The 10,883-nt window shown below is 49.4% G+C and overlaps 1 long non-coding RNA gene across 1 annotated transcript; it reads left to right on the forward strand.

Annotated features, from left to right (window-relative positions):
• Window positions 1–4,353: 4,353 nt before the first annotated feature.
• Window positions 4,354–10,498, forward strand: LOC110204690 (uncharacterized). Its single transcript, XR_002323382.2, has 6 exons — window positions 4,354–4,430; window positions 4,658–4,768; window positions 4,860–4,927; window positions 5,528–5,572; window positions 5,872–5,953; window positions 10,414–10,498. It is a non-coding gene; the product is annotated as an uncharacterized LOC110204690 (long non-coding RNA).
• Window positions 10,499–10,883: the final 385 nt, after the last annotated feature.

Raw genomic sequence — 10,883 nt, forward strand, 5'->3', positions numbered from 1 at the left:
GGGTGGGAGGGGTTGAGCACACACATGTAACCAAAGCTGAAGCTCATTTAATTCATGGGCACCCATTCCATACAGAGTCACAGACCTGAGCACAAAGGACATAAAAGGTCACACCCATCCTGGACCAGCACGCCCAGGCGCAGCCTCAGGCTTCCACACTTCTGAGTATAGCAGTCAATAGGCAACGGGAGCCTTTGGGAGTTTAGGCCCAGACCAAGGTTGTGCCTCCCCCTCCCCCAGCTGGGCTGTCAGTGTAAATATCTATCTCCTCCCTCCATTCTGCTCCCTCCCCTTTCTTTCCTCTCTTCCTCTCTCCTAGTCCAGTCTCTGGCTTGGCTGGATCTCGGCCTGATCCTGATCTGACCCTTGTCACAACCCCCAGGTCCCCATTTTCTAGACAGTTTGGGAGGGGGCCCAGGGGCTTCCTGACCTGCAGTTCTTGAAAGAGGAGGTGGAAGAGGCAGGTCGCATGGTCAAGAGCATTTGCAGCTGCCTCCCAAGCAGGCTCGCTCTCTGAGGGCCCCAGGCAGGACAGACGCTCAGCTAGAGAGCTGCAAGGGAGAAGCCAGGGCTCATCACTAGCTGGCCTTGGGTCCCGGCTCACTCACTCCACATATTGGGTGGGCAGGCAGGCAGGGAAGCGTATCTCTCCACGTTTGGAGGAGGGGTTTCTGTGTCTTTGGAGGATTTATCTGTACCTGAGTGGTGGGCAGAGGGCATGGCTTTGGTCCGTGTGAGAGGTCTCTCCATATCTCTGATGGGAGGGTGTCTCTGTCCTTGGAGGAATCTCTCTTTGGGTCGTCTTTCTAGTGGAGTTTCTCTGTTTCTGGAGTTCTCTTTGTGTGTGTGTCTGAAGGTCACTCTGTCTCTGGAGAGCTTACTCTCATAGTGTAGGGAGGTGTCTCTTTTGAAGTCTATGTCCCTGAGGAGGATGTCTCTGTGTCTCTGGGAAGGATGTTTTTCTTGAGGCCACAATGGGCGTCCCTTTCCATGTTTCCAGAGGAAGTATAGGGAGGCCCTTTCTGTGGCCCTTTTCCAGGGGGATAGAGTTGGGGAGAGGAAGGAAAGGACCTCAGAACATCTGGGATAGGGACAGACTCCGCAAGGAAAGGTTGGGCCAACTCCCCATGGGGAGAACATTAGGTCATGCTGGGGCCCTTCTCCCGTCCGCTCTAGGGTCTGACTTAGTGATGGAGGGGGCCATAGCTCACTAAGGTAATTGTCTGACTGATATAAGTGTCACACGGCAGCCCTCGGATGCTTGGGTTCTCATGGAAGCTCTCTACCCGCTGCTGGAAACTGGAAGGCCAAGTTCAGGTCAGGTCTCTCCTTTGCAGCCCACCCCTTCAGTTCTGAGCTCACATCCTCCAGGAAGCGCTCCAGATTTCACTCTCCCTCCTGTTTTATCACTTTCTCACCCCTTATCAGTTTCTCACCTCCCATTCACTTCTCCACCCTCAGGCAATCTGATTTCCATCTTCACCACCTGACTGAAACTGCCCTCTTCTGGGCCACTAGGAATTTCTCTATTGCTAAATCCAATGACCTTTTCTCACTCTTCCTCCATCTCTCTGCTGCTTTGGACCCAGCCTACCATCCTCTCCTCTGAATACTCTCTCCTCTAGGTTTTCAGGATGTACTCCTCCCACCTGCTCCTCCTTCCACCTGATAATAACTTGGCTGATCCCACTTCCCGCCTTCCCTGCTCCCCATAGCTAGGATCATCCCACATCCCAGATGACTCCCATATGTGGCCCACATTTGTCTGCCAAGCTCCGGGCTCACATCACCACTGTCTGCTGGATATTTCCATCTGGATGTCCCATAGCTGAGAATCCTAATAGAAGCCACAATCTTTCCTCTCCAACCTACCCCTCCTCCTAAACCTCCCATTTCTACAATCTGTGCCTTGTATAGCCAGAGCCTGGGAGAATACCTGATACATAGCCCAGCTTCTGCAGGAAGTCCCTTCCCCACCCGATCCCACCTCTTCCCTCTGAGAGCACTTTCCATCTGTTTAGCATGCATTTGTGCATGCAACGTTACTGTCTTGCTGTCTTCCAGCCCGGAATATAAGCTCCCTGATGGCAAGAATTGGGAAGTGTTTGGGTTTTTCAGTTTTTTTTTTATATTCCCAGCCACTGCTCTGGTGCCTGGCTCAATCATTCAATACATGCCTGGGCCACGATGTGAGCGCCATGGTGCGTGGTGTATACTGGCAAGCTGGCCTCGATGTAGCCGGCCTGGCAGCCCATGGGCTTTGTGGCATCCCACAGCATCCGCCTGGCTTGCAGCGACCACTGCGCCCTGACCGAGCACCTGGACATCGCAGCCAGCTGCCACCTGCTGCCTGACATCCAATCTCCTGCTGAGCCAGCCCCCAGCCCCCGGGCATAGTGGAGGAGCAGCCCTCCTCACCTGTGTTCCACCCCCACTGTGCTTCCCAAGGTCTAGTGTCCTTTGATGGCGTCTCTGGGAAGGATTGGTAGAGGCTGTATCAGTGCTCCTAGATCCGGGTTCCAGGGGCCCTCCACTGGGTTGGGGGCTGGGAAGGGCCTGTAAGCTGGGAGCTGCCTCACCCTCTATACCCTCACCAGGTTTCAATAAAGTCTTTGGAAAGAGATGGCCGAGTGTCCTTGGAATGGAGGGATATAGTGGGAGGAGGTGGCACAGGGCACAGTCCCCAAAATCCGTACCCACCATGTACAACCAATGGTGGTCACCAGGCAGCACTGTGGTTCCTTCCAGGATGCCAGGGTTCCTCCATGCCAGGCCTTAGGCTGGCCGGCCCCGCCCATTACCATTCCACCTGGGCGTTCCACCAGTCCTTCATTGCCAGGTGACCCCTCCCCCTCAGACCTTAGGACCTGGGTGATCCTGTGGCCTTTCATCCTCTGGATTCTGTAGAGCTGAGCCTGCCCCTCACCAAGGCTGTCCTGCCGAACCTCCAGGTTGTCCTGTCCAGGATGGGGTCGTGGATGGAACCAGGTGGCTCAGCCTTCCAAATGCTCAGCACTGTGGCTGCAACCTGGTGGCTTCTGCGGGTAGCCTGGTGGCTGGGCCATGCCCTGCCCCAGATTGGCCTGGGCCTTGGCATTTCTCTCAGGAGACAAGGGGCCTGGGCAGGTGTGTGGGAGAAGGAGGGAGGGAAAGGGGCCCAAGGGGGAGGGAAGGGGCAAGGGCACTGATGATAGGGGTCCTGTGACCTGCTGCCTCAGAGGAGTCTGTGGACCGTGGATGGAGGATTCCAGGACCTCGATTCAAAATTCAGTCAAGCTGCTTCGGAACCCCTGTGACCCCCCTGGGCAAGTCACTTCCACTCTGGGATTCACTTTCCTTGTTTATAAAATACATGTCTCACCAAGGGGCCCCAAGGTCTGTCTGAACCTAGAATATGATTCCATGACATGGGTGACTGCGAGGAGGGCTGAGACTCGGGTGGCTTTTTTTGTTTTTGTGGTTTTTTAACATTGGGGGCAGCTGGACTAAATGATTTCCAGAGTCCTGGGAGGCTTTACATCTGAGGTCCTCTGATCTCAGTATTGCATATGTATGTGCTCACATTCAGGCATGCCCCTAGGGCTACAGGCCCCCTGCAAGCACGTTCCCCTTGTGCAGACTCACATTTCCAGGTTGAGTTCCACTGCATAAACAGCTTAAAGTCCTTTTCAATTCCTGGGCCACGGAGGTAGAACTCAGAAGGAGGAGGTGGAGAGTAGAGGCTCTCTCCTGCCCCTTCCTGGGATGTCCCATTGGGTGGGTCCTGCAGAGGGTTCCCCCCAGGGACTCCCAGATCTCTCTCCTCACAGTGGTAACCGGGGCCACAACGGAATCGGCAGGAGCTATGCTCATGAGGTAAGTTGGGGGGGGTGGCTGGGGCCAACTGAATCTGTCTTTAGTATAGTTGGACATGGTCCCACATCTCTACTCCATTGCATTCTACATACACGGTCCAATGCATTCGGTGTTTTCTCCTACACGTGCTTTCTTCTATGTGCCCTGATCATTTTCTAGAGCCTCAGGACATGTGTTTGCAGGGGGATTCCTGTGTAAAGACATATAAATGTAGCAATTAATGTTACATGTGAATGTATATACATAAATAGATACACACATACACAAAGATGAATAGATAATAGAAAGAGAAGTAGATAGGATAGATACAAAGACAGACAGACAAGTAAATCCATATTTGTCCTGAGTGTTTCTGCTCAGGGGTTCCTATGAATTTCCCATGTCCTTCTTTGTTCTATGCACGCCTGCTTATTTGGATGGACCCTCTTGAGTCTTCTGTAGGTGTGGGAGGTTCTGTGTGCCCACTCCCTCAGTCTCCCCATTCTCCTGCCTCCATACAGCTGACCCGAGAGGCCTCAATGTTGCACTGGTGAGCTGAGATCTCAGCAAGTTACGTCGGGAGGCAGAGGACATTGGTGAGGGCTGCACTAGAAAGGAGGGCCATGGGAGAAAAGTGAGGCTGTTCAAGGTTCCACAGTGGGATTTGGAACCAAAAGACCCAGGTTGGACACAGCTCTGCTAGACACGGGCTGTGTGTGAACCTGAGCCAGTCAGTCCCATGTGTTCTCTGGGCCTTTCCTCATCTACATAATAAGGAGCAGCATTAAGCTTCTGTTTCTGAATTCTCTGAGTTTTCCTGCAGAGAGACTCCATGGTAAGGAAACAAGAGTCATCCAGGTGGACTTCAGTGGAGGCTTAGAGATCTATGAGACAGTTGAGAGAGGCTTGGAGGGCCTAGACATCGGCATTCTAGGTACACACCCATTCCCTCTTCCCTTCTCAGTCCTGCCCCAGAATTCCTCTCCATCCCCTTGCTCTGTGGTACTGACCTGTTTTTTTTGCAGTCAACAATGTTGGAGTAGCTCCCAAGATAATCCCCCAGAAGCTAATGGATGTGAAGAATCCAGGCAAGGTAGAGGAAGCTACATTACCCCTCCCCACCTCTGCCACCCCCACCCAACTCATGCCCTTTTCCATTTCTCTCAATTTTTCCATCTCTTCTACTCGCCTCCTTAATCCTGCCCTCTTTATGTGCCCCTTCCTTAATTACTCCATCTTACCTTCCATCTCACCACCCCCACCTCCCCAACCTTTCTAACAGGCAGAAAGTGCTTTGGAAATTTAAATCAGGTGAGAAATGTAAGCTCCCCTTGCTTTTGTGGCCATAATAATAATCAATGTTGAGAAAATGTTGCCTTCAAAATTCTGACAATTTGTTCCAATTTAAGTCTATTTATTGTCCGTGTATTTATTTACAAATGTGGTATCATTTGTTTTAATTGGGCCTTGGGTCAAGCTTGGGGGGGAGGGATTTGAGTGCTTAGGGAAATTTTCCTAGAGGAGATGGATCTTGATGGGGAAGTGGGACGGAGGGGGGGGGAGCCTTGAAGGTTGAGAAAGCCTTTAATGTCTCAGCAAACTCCAACCTGAGAATTCATGGCCAGGTTGGTTTTGGGGGAAGTGAGAGACTCTGGGGCCCATGAAAAATGAAAGGTGTCCTCTGTCTTCCCAGAGTTTCACAGATGTGATGAATTGTAACATGCTGTCAATGGTTCAGGTAAGACTGAGGCAGAAGAGACAGGAAACATCATTGGCAGGGGATGGAAGGGAGTGGGATGAGGGATATGGGGAGAGTCCAGGCAGTGTGCCAAGGGTGGATCATTGGGTAAATTTAGCCTTTCCTTCTTCCGCCTCAGATGGCAGCCAGGTAGGGGCCCAGGCATCCCCTTCTCCCCATCTCTAAGGCCTGCTTCCCATCCATACAGACCTCCTTGCCTATCTCACACACACCCCCACCCCCAGACACTCATTTGTCTTTGATTCTGCCATTCTCAGTTTTCTTCTCGGATTTTGCAGGGGATGAGGAGTCATCATCAACATATCCTCTGAGGCTGGCAGACAGCCTTCCCCATTCTTGGCGTTATGTGGGACTACTAAGGTAAATGAGTCCCACATCTGAAAGAGGCCAGACCCTTTGAAGTTACCAGGAACAAGAAAGAGGTTCAGGCTTTGGGATGGAATGAACAGAACTGTGAATGGGCCATAGAGTTCCCAATCACCCAGTGCCACCCAAAGGTCCCTTGTAATCTGTTTATGAGCATTTGTGCCACCCCGTTTACCATCTGTGTGTTGAGAGCTCCCAAAGCTGCCACTGTCACTGCAATCAGCTGCAAGACCCACCATTGGGTGCCCCTGTCACACTCTGGGCCTTTATCCACCCCGAGGTTCCAGACCTTTCCTGTTGACCTCCTAAGTTGTCTTAAGCTGGAATAATGACTTCCTGTGACCTTCTGTTGGCTTTGCTGCTCCAAAATTTGATTTGAAGCAATATTTTAAAGTTCTTTGGCAGAAAATGTTGGGAAAGTTCAACTCCACCGGGGCCTGTAACTCACTATCTTGACCACTCCCTCCTAGTTCTGGCATGCTATGCTCTAAGGCCCCTCCTGTCCCTCACACACTCTGTTCTAAAGTCCCTCCCAGCTCTGTCATTTCCTATTCCAATGTACCCCTCCTCAGTATTCCCTGTTCTAAAGTCCCTCCAGTCTCTATCATTTCCTCCAACCAGCTCTAACATTCTATGTTCTGAGCCCTGAGCTGACCCCCAGAGACCTCTCACTCTAGCATATCCTTTGTCCTGAGGCTCCAGAATTCCTTTGGTCAGAAGCCTTCTTGTCACCCCAGGAAAGGGAACCATGTCCAAAGGAAGAAGTGGTGGTCACAGAGTGCCAGCAGGACTGCAGCAACGACAGGTCTTGCCAAAATAACCTTATTTCCTGTTAGGGCAGATGCAGAAAACTAGCACAGATCAAGGGTATTCAATAGATAGCAGTTACCGGATCTCACCCAGGTGTTTGATAATATATCTCATGATGTGTGGAAAAGAGAGATGTGGGCTAGAGCAGCTTGATTGAGGCCACTAGGGGCGGCAGAGTGCACAGAGTGCTGGGTCTGGAACTCAGAGCCTTACTAGGTATGTGACCCTGGGCAAGTCACTTAATCTCTCTTTGCCTCAGTGTCTTCACCTGTAAAATGGGGATACTAATAGTACTTACCTCCAAGGGTTGTTTTGAGGATCAAATGAGAAGATAATTGTAAAGCACTTAGTGAAAGGAGTGAAACATAGTAAGATAACAAAAATGCTAACTATTGTAAGTATTAAGTGCAGGAGTCTCAAACACTTGAATGACCAGATACAAAGAGTTTTCATTTATAGTTTGTTAATATCAACTTGGAAAGAGTCTCCTGGAGTGCCAGAGGGATCTGTGCTTGGGCGTATTCTGCTAAGTGGTTTTTTTTTTAAATCGTTGACTTAGAAAGGCAGAGATGAAATGTTTATTCAAATGCGTAGTTGACCCAAAATTGGGAGGGAAAGAACTTTGGAATGTGCATTTTTATAGTGCCCACTATGTGTTAGGCACTGTGCTGAGTACTCTAGAAAGATTATCTCAATTTGTCCTCACAACAGCCTTGGGAAGTAGTTGCAGTTATGCATATTTATAGATGAGGAAACTGAGGCAGATAGAGTTGAAGTGAGCTGGCCAGGGTCATGCAGCTAGGAAGTGTGTGAGCTGCATTTAAAGCCAGGTCCTTCTGCCTCCAGTGTTCTCTCCAGGTTACTGCCACCCCACCCCACCCAACAAGAATGGATGACAGAGCCAGGAAGTGAAGGGATCATGACAGGCTGGGTGGATGCTAATCACATGAAACTATATAGGGATGAATGTAGCTTTACATTAGTGCACAAATCCAGTTTTTTGGTTGGACAACAGTTTTCTGAAAAAGATCTGGAGGTTTCAATGATTGCAAGTTCAGTATCTAGTATCACTGTGATCCAGCAGCCAAAAAGCTAACTAGATCTTGGCTCCAGTAACAAGCTGGTGAGCAGTCATATCTCTCGTACTCTACTCTGGCAGCACCACATCAAGACTCTCACAGTCAATTGTGAGTGCTACCCTTTAGAAGAAAACTGATAGGAAAACATCCAAAGAAATGCAACCAGGATAGTGAGGGGCCTCGTTCACCAAACTGGGAAAGCTTCTTCTGAGCCTCTCAGATGCTTGGGCTCCCACCCACACATCCCCTTCAAAAAACCCCCCAAACCAGCCTGGCCTTGTGTTGATTTTGATGAGTTTATTGGGAATATGGACACTAGGTGGTGCCATAGTGTACAGAGGGCTTGGTCTGGAGTCAGGAAGACATCTCCTGAGTTTAAATCTGGCCTGAGACACTAGCTGTGGGACCCTGGGCAAGTCACTTCAGCCTTTTTGCCTCAGTTTCCTCATCTGTAAAATGAGCTGGAGAAGAAATGGTAAACTGCTTCCGTATCTTTGCCAAGAGAACCCAAAATGAGGTCATGAAGAATTAGAAGATTAAAAAATAACAACAAATATTTAGGGATTTATTTTCTCTCTAGATTGAATATAAGCTCCTTGAGCCTGTGTGAGCAGTAGCAAGAAGGCCAATCCCACTGGTTTCTAGTATGTGTGGCATAGATAGGAGACTACATAGTGCAGTGGGTAGAGTGCTGTACCCAGAGTCAGAGAAACCTGGGCAAGAACATGGGCAAGTAATAGGCTGTTGAATTGTTTCAGTTGTGGCCAACTCTTTGTGACCTCATGTGGAGGGGTCCTCTGGCAGGGAAGGCTTCCTAGAAGAGTCAGGGTGGGAAGGGGCTAGCCAATCTGATCCAGAAGCATTGTGTAAAAGCTGAGAGAGGTCAAAGAGCCCTGGGGGCCAGGGTGTCAGGAAAGACTTCTAGAAAGGAGAAATCTGACCCAGACTTTGAATGACACAGGAAATTGTCAAGGTCAGTGGAAAAATTCCTATATTGCTTCGGGAACCATAGGGTGGCTAGTGGAGCACTGTGGTGCCTGGAGTCAGGAAGTTCATTTCCTAAATTCAAATCTGGCCTCAGACACTTACTAGCTATGTAACCCTGGGTAAGTACTTAACCCTATTTGCCTCAGTTTCCTTATCTGTAAAATGAATTGGAGAAGGAAATGGCAAATCACTAAAGTGTCTTTGCCATTTTGCGGCTAAGTTTTGTCAATCGGTCATTTTAGTAGTGTCTCACTCTTTGTGACCAAGGGTGAAGAGAGTCTGAGGTGACTGAAATGACTGAATTAGAAAGTTTGGGAACTATGCCCTGAAGAGAGGCCAATCTTAGGCTGTGCCACAGTTTAGGCGGAAAATTGATGAGCTGGAGAAGATGCTGATGAACCAGCAGGACCTTGAATCTGGTCTGATACAAACTCCCTCTTTGGTGTTTCAAACCTTCATAGCCAGGCTTGCAACTCCCTTCCCAGCATTGTTACTCATGAGCACAGCAGGATCAGAAATGGAGAGCTGGAATAGCCCTCAGACGCCATCCCTCAGTTCACATGTGAGGAAACTGAGACCCACAGAACAGAAGTAACTCACCCATGATCATTCAGCTAGTAGCAAGTAGTATGGGTGGGATTTAATCATTGCTCTAAACTGGGAGGGGCCTCAGAGATCATTTAGTCCAACTGTCCTCACTTTACAGATGAGAAAACTGAGGCTGGGGAGCTTAAGTGACTTACCCATGGTCACACAAGTGGTAAGTTTCAAATAGATTTGAGGTCAGCCTGAATCCAGCCCGCTTCACTGGACTATGTGGTCCCTATCTGTACTATGCATGCTAGAGCCCAGCAGAATTGACTTTGCTGCTGATGCCCACATAGCATACTGTACTCCCCCACTCCACCCGCCACCCCTGACTCTATTTCTGTCCTGCTCTCCCTACTCACCTCCAGCTTTTAGAATCTCCAGCTTCCTCCAAAGCTCAGCTCAATTGCCACTGTCTACATGAGGCGTTCCTGATCATTCACACTGCCCCAAGTGCTTCACCTATCAATTACTTGGTATTAAATAAACAATAGTTAGTAGTATTTGAATAAGCTTGAAGGTTTGCAATGTATTTACAAATATCCCGTTTGATCCTCCAAAACCTTGAGAGGTGTGTACTCTTTTTATGCCCATTTATAGATGTGGAATTTGAGGCCAACAGAGACAGAGGTTAAGTGACTTGCCCAGGGTCACACAGCCACTGCATGTCTAAGGCAGGATTTGCACTCGATTTTCTTGAAGCCAGATCCAGCACTCTCATTGGGCCACTAGCTGTATATGTTTGATATGTATGCATATGGACACATGTTTCTCAGGATAGAATGGAAGCCTCTGGAGGGCAGGGATTGTTTTGGTTGTTTTGTTTTGTTTTGTTTGGCTTTCTGTTTTTATTTTATCTCTAGTGCCTAGAAGAACCCCTGCAGAGAGTGGGCTATTAAATACTTCTTAGCTGTTTGGTTGTCTATAGAACCAGGCATATTTAGCCCAGAGAAGAAAAGGCTTCATGCAGGACTTGGGAACTCTCTCCAGGACTTGGAAGAATGTCATGTAGACAAGAACCACTCTTGTTCTCGTTGAACCCAGAGGGCAGAACCAGGAGCAATGAGGTGCCAGGGCAGAACAAGGGTCCTGTCAATGAGAGCTGCCCCAGAGTGGAGGCTGCCTGGGGAGGTAGTGAGCATCCATCTTGGGAGGTCTTCCAGCAGAAGCTGGAGGATACTCTCATTGAGGTGTAGTGAAGATTCCTCTTCAGGTGGGTTCCACTTACTGTACTCTGGTGTCTTCTGATGCTAAAATTCTGTGATTCACCCTCTCTCACTGCTAGGCCTTTATGAATAGCTTCTCTCGGGCTGTGGCCTTGGAATACCGGTCCTCTGGAGTCATCATACAGGTATGGGTGTGGGTGTGAGTGTGAATGTGCTTGTGTGATTGTTAGGGCCTGAAGAGATGGATGGGAAAGTCTGTGAGGAGCTGAGAGATGGGGGAGAGCTTGGGAAGAG

This window comes from Phascolarctos cinereus, unplaced genomic scaffold, assembly GCF_003287225.1.
Source record: "Phascolarctos cinereus isolate Bilbo 61053 unplaced genomic scaffold, phaCin_HiC Scaffold_890;HRSCAF=1544, whole genome shotgun sequence".
Lineage (NCBI taxonomy): Eukaryota > Metazoa > Chordata > Mammalia > Diprotodontia > Phascolarctidae > Phascolarctos > Phascolarctos cinereus.